Source organism: Ambystoma mexicanum, chromosome 3q (genome assembly GCF_040938575.1).
Source record: "Ambystoma mexicanum isolate Mex_15411 chromosome 3q, UKY_AmexF1_1, whole genome shotgun sequence".
Classification (NCBI taxonomy): Eukaryota; Metazoa; Chordata; class Amphibia; order Caudata; family Ambystomatidae; genus Ambystoma; species Ambystoma mexicanum.
In genome coordinates, this window is record NC_090926.1 from 1,219,602,006 (window position 1) to 1,219,618,188 (window position 16,183).

At 48.1% G+C, this 16,183-nt stretch overlaps 1 pseudogene; it reads left to right on the plus strand.

Moving 5' to 3' along the window:
* The first annotated feature begins 9,677 nt into the window (after positions 1-9,677).
* On the plus strand, positions 9,678-14,380 carry LOC138581979 (tubulin alpha-1B chain-like; annotated as a pseudogene).
* The last annotated feature ends 1,803 nt before the right edge of the window (positions 14,381-16,183 follow it).

Sequence of the window (16,183 nt, forward strand, 5' to 3'; positions counted from 1 at the left end):
CGGGAAATTTCGTCTTAAGTTCTTCGTTTAAACCGCATTGAAATAGAGTAATAAAGGCATCATCTGCACAAGCCGTTCCTGCAGCTAGCGGTTTAAACCTCGTGATAGAGGTTAACAAATCTTGAGAACCCTGTCGGAAATCTAATAGTTATTCCTGGGCTGAAACAGTTATCTCCTGCTTTCCCAACATCGTCTCAAGGCTGTTAGCGAATGGTTGGTAGGAATCTAATATAGGATTATTGGCTGTCACAAAAGGTGTTGCCCAAGCTAAGGCGGGTCCGGTAACGTGTGCAATCATATCAGTCAGTATGAAAAAACACAGTCTTAAAGGCAAACTGTACAGAACAGGCTTCAAGGAACTCTTTCAATTTATGTGGGTTCCCATCATATCTTCCCCTGGGTAATGGCCCAGGAGGAAGTTCCAAACAGCTGGGTGACCTAACCACATGTTGCCTTAATAAGGCATTTTCTTGTTTAAACGCCTGAACCTCCGCAGTCAAGGACTGAACCGTGGCAAAAAGCTGTTGCTGCTGTGCCTGATCCATTACTGGACTATGTCAACGGGTGACCTGTAATCTTGGCGTTGCTATCTGTAATAATGCTTTGGCAGTATTAGATAAGAAATAGTCAAAGTCACCACGAAGACAATTTCCACCAACCTGATCAGGCAAAACTGCAACGGGATGAAAGGATGAAAGGAAAGCTTACCCGGGTCTCCCTTCCCCTCCGGCAATACAAAGGCCAGAGTGAGAAGAGAAGCCTAGGGAAACCCTCTTGGGAATACAACCCTGTTGTAGACTGGAGTTGCTAGGCTTCTTCCCACTGGACCCTCTGGAGTGCTGTTCGGAGATCTGCTTGGGTAAATGTGAGGTTGGTAATAGCTGTTAGGTTAAGCTGAAAGGCTCAATGGAGGGACGGTTCTTGTACGGGAAAATGATGGAAAACAGATCAAAAGTAAAAGTGAAAATAGTTTGCAGTGCAGAAAAAGGGCTTTTCAGAAGAAGGGCTGAGCAGAAGGAAAGGTACCTGATGTTCTCGACTTAGAAAAGACGTGGAGTCTGCTTCCATGAAGACTGGAGATGAATCAGAGATGCTAGCAAACCCTAAGAAGAAAAGGGAGTATGACCGAAAGCCCCCTACAGGAAATTGGGAGTCTGTGCCATTAACGAAATGAAATGAAATGAGAATCGAATCGCTAATTGCTTGTTACCTTTAACGCAGGTGTTTTAATCGTTCTGCAGAAAGTGATCTCTTTGTATGCAGTCGGTGTTCCTCGTACCTGAAACACAGAGGGTGCTAATAAGAAGGAGAATGTAAGTTTAAATGCCGGATCGCGACTGCCCATAAGATCGTTAATCTTCGGAAAGGAAATGTGTATAGCCGTGCATTCAAGCAGTTTGAACTGCTGCTCGCCTTTGGATTCAGCCCGCCCTGCTGGGAAAGACCCGCGTGGCTGTACAACACAGGTGGAGCCGCGGCGTGGAGTGGAAAGGCTGACTTCTACCTACGATCAAGAATCAAGAAAAAAAGTAAAGTAAAGTACAAGAGGAGAGGAACAATAGTCCTACGAGGGAACAGTTGGACACACAGACTATGAAAGAGTTTGTTAGTAAACAAACTTACAAAGCATTGTCGTGCAGGAGTAGCAACGCACCCAGGCACTGCATCCTTCTTCTTCTTCTTCTTCTTCTTCTTCTTCTTCTTCTTAATTAACGAACGCGTGGGCGGACCCACGCAGGCGCTTCCCCATCCTAAAGGATGATGTGCACCACCTTCACCAATCAACACACAGGCCACACTTCCACACAAACCACCCGCAACCCCACCGCAAACAACCACACCCCACCAATCCACACCAACAGACACTACACCCCAAACTCACACCACCCAGCGAGCCCGGAGACCGGCGCGCAGACCCGCGAGACCCCAGCCCGTACACCTACACATGCGCTTCAGGCGAGGCACCGCGCGCTGCCGCCAACCCACCGCGACCAACCTGAGCGACACCCACACTCACATACGAACCACCAGCCACAAACAACCACTACCCCAAAACAACACCAGCCACCTGCAACCCCACCGCAAACAACCACATCCCACCAACCCAACACCAGCCACCCGCAATCCCACCGCAAACAACCACACCCCACCAATCCACACCAACAGACACTACACCCCAAACTCACGGAGACGGGCGCGCAGACCCGCGAGACCCCAGCCCGTACGCCTACACATGCGCTTCAGGCGAGGCACCGCGCGCTGCCGCCAACCCACCGCTACCAACCCGAGCGACACCCACACTACCACACGCACCTCCAGCCACCAAACTACAAACAACCACCACCCCCAAACCAACACCACCAGCCACCCTACCACAAACCACACCCCGCCAATCCACACCAACAGCCACCCTACCACAAACAAACACCCCCCACCAACTCACTCCCCGACCCCAGCTCCGCTACTCCCGCCACTACCAATCGCATCCGCCATCCCCGCAACACCTCACAACAGCCCAACCACCGACCCGAAACACGCCGACCGCACTCCAGCGTTCAATCCCCAAACCCCCGGGGGCCTGCACTCCGTCTGTCGCCTCCGAAACCCAAGGCCTCGAAGCGCCACGAACTGCGTGCGCCCCCCCACGAACTGCGTGCGCCCCGCCACGCTCTGCGTGCGCACCTCCGCACCTGCACCCTTCCAGGAGCCGGTCACTGAATCGCAAGCAGTCTTCTTCTTCTTCTAAATTACCGAATGCGTGGGCGGACCCACGCAGGCGCTTACCCATCCAATAGGATGATGTGCACCAACCCACCAATCAACACATAGCCCACATAAATTCACAACTCCTCCCACCGCCCTGTCTGTCTCACAAAATCCAACAACACACTGCTCCGCCTCCTGCCTCTCACCCCGTCACCTCCCAGCAAAGCCTTCCCACTCATCTCAGCCACACCCAGCGCAGACAACCGAACCCTCATCAATTCTCTCTCCACAACATGTCTCTCACACCTAAGCAAAAAATGTCCCACAGTCTCAGGCACCCCACACACTGCACAGTCCCTCGACTCACACTTCCCCACTCGATGCAGACAGTCATTCAGCCCCACATGCCCTATCCTCAACCGATTCAGCATCACCTCCTTCCGCCTCCTCCATTCCAGACTTCCTGCGTCCACCTTCACCGACACTTTCCCTCGGACATCCACCTGCCCTTCACCCCACTCACCCACCTCTCCTGCCACTCATCCATAACCCGTCTCACCACCACAGCCTTCACCCCATCCACACTCAAAGGCAACCTCACATCAACCGTTCCCCTCCTCATACCTTCACCCGCCGCCAGATCCACCAACTCATTACCCAAAATGCCACTGTGACTGGGGACCCACACCAACTCCAAATCCATTCCCCCACGCACACACCAATCAATCTTCCTCCTGATGTTCAAAATCACATCCTTCCTATCACCATCACCTGCCACAATCACCTGCAACCCACTTAATTAATCCGAGAACACCACCACCTTCTCATACCCCAACTCGCACACCCTATGAATCGCCAATGCAATCGCCACCAACTCAGCCGTACAAATAGACACATCATTCGTCAGACGCCCCACTTTATACTCCCCAGTGCTTTCCAAATAATACGCCATACCCACTCTCCCAGACACAGTATCTTTCAAACCATCCGTGAACACCTTACATCCTTCCTTCCCTGCCACATACGCCTGACCCAAAGCCTTGATCTCACCCCAGAAACCCTGCTTCTTCGACACCACACTCGCCAACTCTAAACACACCTTTTGAGACCCCATCATCCACATCGGCCATCTCACCAAATCCGTACCCGTCACAGCCAACAATTCGCCTACACCCCACTTCACCCCCTTCTCCCACATATGAAACCCCAAAATGCCCCCCTTTCTCCTCCACCGGTCCCTATAGTAGTCAAACCTCCAATTATACTTCAAACATTCATGCACCGGATGAGCCACACTCTTCGCACTACACTTCACCCACCACCTCATATTTAACGCATCCCTCCTCATCCCCAACGGCATCTCCCCCACAATCACCTGCACCGCATTCACTGGAGAGGACCTCATCACACCCGAACACACCCTCAATGCCCTCGCCTGCACCCTATCCAACCGCAACCTCTGACTCGCTGTGAAACCCACTGCCACCTGACATCCAAAATCCATCACACTCAAAATCAACCCCTTATACAACATTCGTAAACACTTCTGCTGCGCACCCCACTCTTTCCCAGACACTGCCCGCAACAAATTCAACCTACGTTTACACTTATCCACCACACCATCCACCTGCACATTCCAGTTCAACTTCCTATCCAAAATCACCCCCAAGTACCGAAACTCTTCTACGCTCTTTACCCTCACACCTTTCAAAACCAAGTCCAACTCCTGCTGCACCCTTCTCCTCGAGAAGACCATACTCACACTTTTATCCACAGACACCGAAAAGCCCCATTTCCCACACCACTCCTCCATTCGCACTATCGCAGCTTGCAGCCGACTCTGCACCAACAACAAACTCCGCCCTCTTACCCATACCACACCATCATCTGCGAAGAAATCCACCTGACACCCGATTCCCGCTAAAGCCCGAATCAACCCATCCACCATCACATTAAACAGCATTGCACTAATCACACTCCCCTGCGGCGTCCCATTCTCCATCTTCCAAACCTCAGACAGCACCCCCCTCACTCTCACCTGAAAGGTCCTATCAGCCAAAAACGCCCTAATCCACCGAAACATCCTCCCCTTCACACCCACCTCCAACAATCTTATCAACAACCCGCTCTTCCATACCATATCATACGCTTTCTCCAAATCCAAAAAGAACGCCCCCACCAACTCCCCATCACACAACGCCTCCTCCACCCCAGTCACCAACCTTACTAACGGATCAGCCACCGACCGATTCCTCCTAAACCCACTCTGAAAATCACTAAAAACGCCCATTCGACTCCAAATAAAACCCCAATCGCTCAACCACCATCCGTTCCATTATCTTACACATCACAACAGTCAGCGCAATCGGCCTATACGACTTACACTCCGTAGGAACCTTGCCACCCTTCAAAATCGCCACCACAATCGCTCTCTTCCACAACTTTGGCAAAACTCCACTCTTCCAGATCTCATTGAACAAAGCCAATACCTCCAACTTACATTCCACTGGCAACTTCTCCAAAAATACATACATGACCCCATTCACCCCTGGGCTAGACCACTTCCCCTTCCGAATCGCCCCATCCAACTCCACCATAGAAAACGGAACCTCGTACTGCTCCTCCCAAGGCCCAACATCCGCCAACAACTTCCGCATCTCCTCCTCAACTACACCCATACCTAGACTCACCGCTTCTGGAAATTTCCCTGAACTGTGCACCTCTGCAAAATACTCCCCCAACAAATTCGCCTTCCTCACTGACCACCTCTTCCCCTTTCAACAACACAGACACACCACCCTGCGGCCTCATTAATCCAGACATCCGCTTGAACTGTTTCCAAACCTCCCCCACACCAGAATCATTCCCCAGAGTCCCACAATGGCCGATCCAATATCCACGCTTTCTTTCCCTAATCACCCTCTGCACCACCACCTTAGCCTTCTTATATGTCACCAGATCCACCAACATTCCTGATCTCACCGCCCTGGCCCTAGCCTTCTTACGCGCCGCCGCAGCTCTCGAACATTCCACCAACCTTCCCTCCCTTCCCCTTCTCAATCTCCCGAATTGCTGCCGCAGACGCTGCTCTCATTCCCTGCACCAGATGCTCATTCCATTCATCCACCCCCCCATCCCTTCCCTGAGGAACAATCAATTCCCGACACACTCCCTTATACACCTCCCAATCAGCCTTCCTAAAATTCAACCGACTCCAAGACATCCGTGGCCTGATTCCTACCTCACCCCTCACAGTCACCAAAATACCGGAATGATCGATTCCCATGTCCCCATCCTCACGCACCGCCCAATCACATTCACCTGCAATCGCAGCAGACACCCAGGTCAAATCCAAACACAACAACTTCCCAGTCCTCACATCCAACCGCGTACCCGAACCATCGTTCAACAATACCAGACACAATTCATCAGCCATGTCCTCTAACAGTTCCCCATTCGCATCTGTCCGATCACTACCCCACAACGTGTTGGCCCTGTTAAAATCGTCACACAAAACACAAGGTCCCATATGTCCCCCTAACACTACAGACAGCACACCCACCTCCACCACCTCACACAGATTATAATAATTCAACACCAATACTTCTGAACCCCCTACCCGAATCCCCGCCCCAATCGCCTCCACTGCTCCATCCACCACAATCTCCCTTGCAACCAACCCCTTCCGAACTGCTAAAACCACACCCCCCCTCTCCCCTCCAACCTATCCTTACGAAACAACTCAAAACCTGGAATCACAAACCTCAGATCACCCTTTAACAACGTCTCCTGAATACAAACCACATCAACATTCAATTCCCCACACAACACCGCTTTCAACTCCTACCCATTCCTCAACAAACTCCTCGCATTCCACTGCAAAATCCTCATGACGACTCCCCACTCTGCTTCCGCACTTTAGAAACCATCCTAAACACATCCTGTTCCACCACATCCACAACACTCAAAAACCTCCTCCCCGCTTCCACCACTCCTTTGGTAAGATCCGACACACTGACAGACAAATTCCCCTGAACTAGCTCCAGCACACTCACTATAAAGCATATAGCCTCAGTTTTCGGGACAACCACCATTCCTACGCCTTTCACCTCACCCACGACTTTCTTCCTTCCCACAGCCTCATCCACCACTGGCTCTTTCCCACTCACCTCACTCACTACCCGTATCGGTTTCACCTTTGCTACAGCCTCCGCATAAGATAAACCTTCCGCCGCCCTTACCTGCACCACCTCTCTCGCCACCCTGTGACTCTCACACCCCCTAAACGTGGTAGAATGTCCCCCCCACAATTCACACACTTCTCCGGGGTCTCCACCTTGCATTCCTTAATATCGTGATCTCCACCACACCTCCCACAGTGTGTCTCATTCCTGCATACTCAAGCCACATGTCCAAACTGCTGACACTTATAACATCTCAAAGGCATTGCTACATAAACTTTCACACGAAACCTCTGGTATCCCAACTCCACCACTTCCGGACACTCTGTCCTCACAAACCTCGCTGCCACAGTCGTAGAGACCACACCCCCATGTGCATCTCTCCTCTCCAACCTCCACGCTTCCAGCACCCCCACATTTGCCAATTTCTCTTCCACCTCAGACATATTCACAGACACAGGCTCTCCATACAGCACCCCCTTACACGACACACCACTTTGATCAAACACTCGCACCGCATGTCTACCCATACAACGCACCTCCAGAATCTTAGCCTTGCTACCAGCATCCGTCCCCTCCACCAACAACCAGCCCCCAGCCACCACCAGTACCCGAGTAACATCCCCCACAGCCGCCTTCACCCATCTAGCAATTTCCAATGGATTCACCCCCAGAAACGTCTTCTCGCGATTATCAGGCTTCGACACCACCTTCCACACACCGCTCTCTGAGGCTTCCAGCCCTTTCAAAACGCGTTTTTCCTGAGTCACCGTTCCAGAGTGGCCCCGGTCTAGCCCCCCTCCATCATCTCTCCGTGGAGACCTGCTACGATGGCGCTCTTCCCTTTCCTCTTTCCCTCCCTCCACAGGTGTAGACTTCACAGTCGGCGTTCTCTCCCTCTTCACCTCCTCCTCCACCCCTCCCTTCTTTCCAACCTTCCCTTTCCCCTTACCCATTCTTACCGCCTCCTCCAAGCACACTCACTCTTTGCATACGCCTCGAGAGTCCGCTCCACCTCCTCGAGCCCAGCACCCTCCACCCAGTCACCGCTCCGCCCTGCCTGGGTGCGCCTCCAGAGCTCTGATAGCTCTTCTCTCTGCAGCCCGATGCAACACCCGATAGCTGCTCGCAGCTCACTGAACTCATTCAGCAACGCAGTCCATGATTCACTTCCTAAGCATGTGATGTCTAATTCCCATCCGAGACTCCCAGTCCTGTGTAGGCACTGCATCCGACGCCAGAAAAGACTTCCTGGATGGAAGGGGCGGAGCAACAGCGTCTTTTGGAGACAATGCAGCTAGACCGCTACACTGTGAATCCGCCACCATCTTGGAGGAATAAATGGAGGATACTCAGGTTACGGTCATGACATGAAGACTATGGAGAAGAATAAGTGCCAAACCCACTAAAGTATTTCATGAATTGTGTTGAAATCATCCTGACAGTACATTGTTATTGATGTAGAAGAATTGTGAAATCATTTGTGTTCTACTAAGAAGGAGAAGTTGTGTTGAACTTTTATCTATACTTGAAGGGACAAAGACTTTCATCTGATTGAACTTGTGGTTAAGACGTCCAATTGGAAGACCTTTTGGAGTAAGACAAACTTTATAATTGCAACTTGGCTACAAAGAGGAACCTTCTTATTTGAACTTTCGGTTGAAAATCCTGCTTTGAAATTGGGGAAGGGGAGCCAACCCAGGTTACAAGGATATACAGTTATCAGGTCAATGTCGAACTTAACTGTTATTTCGGTTACATTTGAACTGCCATTAATTACCTTCATAACTTTGAAGTATGTACAAGAGTGAGGGACAGATTCCTTTCATTAGAGTGCTTCCTTTCCTTTTTTTGATAGGCACGGAAATTCTCTTTAGGTTAGAGATAGTGAGGCATTTGTCACATCTTTTTAAGTTAATAAAATGGCAAAGTATGAAAAACCTTCACCAAGTTTTCTGCTTTACATTTCTGACTCCTCACACAACTGTGCACCACCAGGTTAGATGTTTGGACGACCAGCCTTCTAATTGATCTTTAATCTTTTGGAGGAGATTAATGAAGATATGGGGCCTCATTACGACCCAGGCGCTAATGGGTTAACGTCGCCGTAAAAGGCTGCGGCGGCGTTAACGTATTAGCGCCTAATTACGAGGTCCCTTTGCGGGACCCGACCTTAACGGCTGGTGTAGACTAGCCGTTAAAGTAGGGACCTGCAAAGGGACATTGGTGCTAATTACGGTACCGCAATTTGCGGCACCGTACTTAGCTCCTTCCCCATTCCCATTGAGCCCTATGGGGCAAAAATGGGAATGGGGAAGGCCCATGGAGGAAGGGGGAATTACCGCCCCGCCAACCTCGTAATGGGGTGGTAATTCCCCCTTTCTCCATGGCGGAGTCGGTAACTTACCGGCATGGACCATGGTGCTAATAGCACCATGGTCTTCCGCCAGGGTTGTAATGAGGCCCATGGACTCTCTGGCATAGCAGGTCTTTGTTGAACCATATTCCTCAGTATTTTCTTTTGTCTTTTTGCCATTTCAGGCCAAAGTGTGCTGTGTTGCTTTTAAAGCAATTTGTGTTCAGCTGTATGATTTTGGATTTTTGTGGTATTAAGGGTGTATTCTGAGATGCTGGCATACATATTAAAATGGTGTTTAAAAGTAATGGCAAGGAGGTAGACCGTTGTGATAGGAAAATGAGGACATCATCTGGATAAGCTGAGATATTCGGTTACTTAGCTGACTCTTTGTGTCGGACAGAGTAACGCTTCCACTTCCTCATCCTTGTTCTTTGCGGATCATCAGGCGTGAGGGCATCTCCATCCACATTGGCCAGGCTGGAGTCCAGATCGGCAATACCTGCTGGGAGCTTTACTGACTGGAACATGGCATCCCGCCTGATGGTTAGATGCCAAGTGACAAGACCATTGGGGGCGACGACGACTCCTTCAACGCCTTCTTCAGTGAGACTGGTGCTGGCAAACATGTGTCCTGGGCTGTGTTCATCGACTTGGAACCCAAGGTCATTGATGAGGTGGGCCACTATACCATCGGCAAATAAATAATCAACCTGCTGCTGGGCAGAATAAGCAAACTGGTTGACCAGTGCACAGGCCTCTAAGGGTTTCACGTCTTCCAGAGTTTCAGTGGTGGCACAGGCTCTGGTTTTGCATCCTTGCTAATAGAGCACCTATCTGCCGACTATAGCAAGAAGTCAAAGCTGGTGTTCCCGATTTACCCTGCTCCTACAACTCTATCCTGACCACCGATACCACACTGGAGCATTCATTTCATTTCATTTTATTTAATACATATATAACCACTGAATGGTTTTGCATATCACAAAAACATATACAACAACGATAACATAGAAAACTAAAAAGTACAAAAAGTAAAATTGCACGTCGTCAGTGCAGATAACACTGAAAGGCTGACAACAGTAGCGGAATCTATATGTATAGGTTTAAAAAATTCCTTCTGAGAGAGTCCTCAGCACGTCCATACAAATTTCATAAAATCGCATCATGTGATATACAAATTGATGTCATTGCCCTCTAACAAAGAGTGCCACATGTTTAAAACATCATCACAATTAAATGGAGTATATGCTTTCAAGTGCTTATTACTTAGGCAGTTTAAACTATGACATGGACATGTGACATGTTTGGTCGTCTCAAGAATCAGTTCACCACATAATCGACATAACCTATCTTTGCGCGCTATTCCCAATTTCGCTCCTCTGATTTCCAATACATCGCTAGCATTAAATTTGAATAGGAGATATTGGCATACTGATTTACTATTGAGATAAGCAAGGATGTATTGAGGTGTCATGTTATTTTCCAGATAGTATTGGATAAAGGTTCCACTATTCACATTTGTGGCAAGGCGGACTACTTGTTCTTCCTTCGCTAGCAATGTTAGTTTCTTCTTAACCCATCTCTTTATGCTCATATTAGTGTGTGTGATGTTAAGTATTTCATACCCTCTCGTCCAACTCTCATGTGTACGATGCATATTGCCAAGTGCACCAAAGTCATAGAATGTATAAGTGTTTAAAAGCTTGGTAAGCATCCACCATGGTGGTTCCATTGTTTAAGGTAGTTAAATTTTCATAACTCATGGTAGTTCTCAACTCTATAATTTCTTTGTAGCTTATTAGATTCAATTCTAGCAGTATATATTCTATAGGAGGTACTATAGGCATGCGTAGTAGCAGTCTAAGTATGTTTACCTCCAACTTTGCCAATTTCTTTATGCGCTTACACCCCCATACGTCTACTCCATATAACATACACGGAAGGATCTTTGCGGTCTAAAGCATAATTAGGGCCTTCGTTGAGCATCCACATTGATAACCAATGAAATTACTCAAGGCATAGGTGATTTTCAGGCTTTTGGTCTTAGTTTCTTCCTATTGGGTGTTCCAACAGAGTTTATTTTGTCAATGTATACACCTAGGTATTTGTAGCATTCTACACTTTCCACATGGGTTTGGTCAATGGTTAATCTCATGCAGTTGGATTTATTGCGTTTAATTTTGCCCATAAATGCGACTATCTTTGTCTTATTGATGTTTATTCGTAGACCATTTTCTTTCGCATATTGACCTAATGCATCCAATTTGATTTGCAGTCCCATATGTGTGTCTGGAGCATTCAGACTGTGCATTCATAATGGATAATGAGGCCATACATGACATCTGGCACCGGAGCCTGGACATTGAGCGAACAACATATACCAACCTGATGGCGCTCTAAAAGTTGATTTTACAGAGTTCCAGACCAACTTGGTGCGCCTGGTGTACCTTCCCTCTTGCCACCTATAACCCATTGATCTCTGCAGGGAAAGCTTACCCTGAGTAGCTCTTTGCGGCAGAGATCACTAACGTTTGCTTTGAGCCAGCCAACCAGATAGTGAAATGTGACCCACGCCATGGTAAATACATGTTTTTCGGTCAGTTGTACCGTGGTGATGTAGTGCCCATAGATGTCAATGCTGCCACAGTAAACCATCAAGACCAAGCGCAGCATCTAGTTTGTGAACTGATGCTGTGAGAAACCTGAAGGTGTCTCACTGACCAGTCCCCGGGTTCTGTCATCCAGGTGGCCAGGACACAGCCATCGCTATTGGATCCAGTTCCTGGGGGTGGACTAGTGAGGTAGGATCACCTGGATAAGGGGTCCTCGGGGAGTGGAGGTGGGACACCGACGGTTGAGATGCGGTACCCCCTTTCTTATAACACCTTTTCCACATCCTACCCCTTAGGATATTCAGATGTTCTAGCCTCCCTTTCCGACATGAACACTTTCCGACACCATGACAGACAGCGGACTAACACCAGGGCCGTTTACCTGGCATGTCCCAACACAAGGGTCAGGCAGATTTAGGCAATTGACAATAACTACAAACACCTGACGGCCCTTTCCCTTCCCCACAAGGATAAAAGGTGGAGCACAAGAGCACTCTTTGAGCAAGGCAAAACGCACGAGGAGGTGGCACTTCCAGGATGGCAGAGCAAGAGGAGTAGAAAGGCGGCAAGACTTGAAAGGACGACAAGGAGTGCCCTTGTCCTTTCCGACCCAGACCTGCGAAACCTCAGAAAGAGGAATTATAAAACCGGGAACTACAGCTAGCGTGTGGTGTAACAGATGTCAATTGTTTATGGAGCCCTCCCACACTGATAACCAAGGCAGAGGGAGGCGCTTGCTACCATGGTACCGTCCTTGGCTCCAGAGACAAGAAACAGCAAGGAGTTCAGCGCAGCCAGTGAGTCGGAGGGAGAACCGATAATAGACCATGCTGTGTTGAGCAAAGGTTGTAAACGGCAACATGATTTGAACAAAGAACTTATCTGTTACTGAACTTTTAAAACCCAGGGAAAGACCAGCTGCAGAGTGATCCAGCGCCACTTGTGCACTTATTCGAAAGACTCTGGTTGGTCCCCTTTTGTTAAAACTACAGATACCAGGAGGCCCTAGGATAGCCCGGCGTAGGAGGTGAAAGTGGTCATAGAAGGGTCGAGTAAAACCCCTTGTACACTCAAAAGTCTTTGACCCGGAACCCAGAGGAAAGAAAAGTGAATTGATGGTCTGAACCCGACCGAGGGAGGCTATCATAAACCAAGAGGAAACCAAAGTGAATTGATGGTCTGAGCCCGACCGAGGGAGGCTATCATAAACCAATAGGAAAGCTAAGGGAAGTGAATCCCTCATTTGTGATAAAGCACACTGAATTGTGTAGAATGAACTGTGCAAAGCCTGACTGGGGGCTTTAGAGAAAGCCTGACCGGGGGCTTTGGAGAAAGCCTGACTGGTGGCTTTAAAGGAATGCCTGACAGCGGGCTGAGATTCAGACTTGGGTAAAGTGAACAACCTAAGGGGTCTGATGGAACTGTGTAGCTGGCAAATGTGAACCCTCTGAGGGATGCCTGCAAAGCGGGGTGAAGCATGATAACCCGTGAACATTGTGTTGACAAAAGTGAACCCGGCTGAGGGATGTCCACAGTGAAAGGTTGTTCAAAAGGACATTGAGACTCGTGAATACTACAGGTAAAGAGATTTTGAGTGAAAGGCTGTAGTGAACCCGACAGAGGAAGGCTAACATTTGAGAGGATCAGAGCCTGGTTGAGGGGGATCCAGGGGTGAAGAGTCATCACCCAATGTAAAAGATTACAGAAAGGAACTTTTGTTTTGTTATGGTTGACACATCAGGCCCTCGAAGGCAACAGACTGTATAGGAAAGAGACTTGACCACCGAAGTTCCTGATATTGCTGAAAGGAACTGTAGCCTCGTGCTGGAGAAGCCCAGTAGTGTGCTGTGCTCGAGAGTCCCACCTTGTCCCGTGCTAAAAACGTGGGTAAGGCAGACCCCGGCTATAATATCCTGACTTATCATTTTGTGAACACTTCTTTATTTTAGGGGGAATATTATCCCACACTATTTTGTAACTGAGCGGTAAGGGTTGGCAATATTTTTTTTTTTAGTATAGGCCCTTTTTATTTGACAAGACGCCACTAGGACTGCCTTCTTATTATTTGATGCTCGTAGCTTGTCCCCATCTTAGAGTCTTAGAGTTAGTTTTAGATTAGGCATTTTTCTCACCCATTTATAGAGTTTAATAAACACCCTTGAACTGTGATCACTTGTGTCTGTCTTTACTGTTGCCACCAGGAGTTCCTTACAGTGCCCAACTGGTTTCAAGTTTGGTATCAACTACCAGCCTCCTACTGTGGTTCCTGGTGGTGACCTGGCTAAGGTGCAGCATGCTGTATGTTGAGCAATACTACAGCAATTGCTGAGCCGTGGGCACGCGTGGACCATAAATTTGACTTAAAGTATTCCAAGTGTGCCTTTGTCCACTGTTATGTAGTGGAAGGCATGGAGGAAGGTGAGTTCTCTGAGGCCCGTGAAGACATGGCCACCTTGGAGAAGGATTATGAAGAGGTGGGTGTCGACTCTGTGGAAGGAGAGGAGGAGGCTGAAGAGTATTGAGCAAGCCCCATTTCCTCCCAAGATGGTTTTACTGCAGCATGTCCAGTGTCCAATCAGATTTCAGTTTAACATATGGTATCTTTTTTAAACTGGAGACGTTTTAGTTGTTACCAAATTCGGTATGACATTTCCCATTAAATGACAATCTCTTCAGGGTTGTTTCCAAATTTCATGTTTCGATCTGTGATCATGTCTTGTGTCTGCATAACTTACCATTGTGTCTAAAATAAAGGCATATTCTTTAATACATTTGCAGACTGCATGCCCTTAATGTTTACATTTTGTTTGAGGTTAAAAATAAGGGAGTCAATGAAGAGGAGAAAAAGTAAAGGGGATAAAGGACATCCTTGTCATATTCCTCTGTTAAGTGAGAATGGAGCAGATACTATGATGTCAATTCCGAGAGTTGCTGTAGATTGCTTGCATCGAACCAATTTAGCTTTTCAAGTAGAAAAAGCCAGGAGACCTTATCAAAGGCTTTTTCTGCATCTAATGACACTGCTGCAGCTAGTTCCATAGTATGGCTTGCAACCTCAGACACATGCCTGAACAGTATAATATTATCAGATGCTTCCCTTCATGAAACTAGTATGGGCTGGAGCTAAAACATCCTTAAACATTGATGATAGTCTATTTGTGAATAATGTATAATCTGTATTTAGTAATGAGATTGGCCGGTAGCTGGACAGTTTAAGTGGATCTTTCTCTCGTTCTACAATATTGTTTTCCATCACACTGGTAATTTCCCCACATTTAGCAAAGTTGTTAAATCTGGGGTGCAATTTGGAGGCGAAAAGTGTTGGGAATTCTTTATAGAATGGGTCAGTGGTTTTACCTGGTTTGCGTTCTTTTTTGGCTTTAATTTAAGCCAATTCTATGTCAACTCTTTAATTCACTACTCAAGCAGCAAAGGACAAAGTTGAATTGTTGGCAACATCAAAGAACTTGTATTTCCATCAAAAAGACGGTCTCTCATAATGAAACTTGACTGCTCTGACAATGCCTCCCATTTCACAGTAGATGGAACTGGGTCAGACGGAGCACTGAACTCTTCCCGTACTTTTGCCGAGCCGGGACGCTCCAGAGAGAGGTCGTAATGCCATGCGCCCCCATTCCAGAGAGAGGCAAACTGAATTACAGCCGAGCTATATGAACGTGCCCTCATTCTATATTGAGCACATCATCCAGTACTCACTGTGGACCCACCCATCGAGGATCTAGGGTATAGTGCCAAGAGGTTCTCCCTGCCCCACCATTGCATTTCGTCCTGATGAGGTTGGTCCTACTACTTGTTGGTGTACCATTCGAGCCGAAACTCGAGTCGACGATTTCAAACACAGACAACCTTCCATCTGTATTTGTGCTGTGAAGGAGACGATTGTTGACATTAAAGTAATGGTTCGGTCAGAAAATATTGTCCCTATGTGCTTTTAACCATAATTCGATCGATCGTACAAAAATGTCCTATGCACCTTATCCAAGTTTTCGTCTCTTGAACACAAGCAAAATCAGGCAGCAGGGTGCGGCCATCTTGTGATAATCTTATCACTTCCCGCATCGCCCTGGGTGACCTGCGTTTGCGGAACTAAATCATATCCCCCGCCCCTGAGCCTGACATCACTAGACACGTACCGCCCATTACACAACGCCAAAGCATGTCTCGTGTCAACATTCTCTGCGCTTCAGCTAATGACGTGTCACCATGAAAATGGCAGGAAGCCTCTTTCCTCGACAAATATAAGCAGAGCGTTTCACAACACACGACAGCAGATTTTCTTTTCCATATCTCTCGCTGTATTTCTT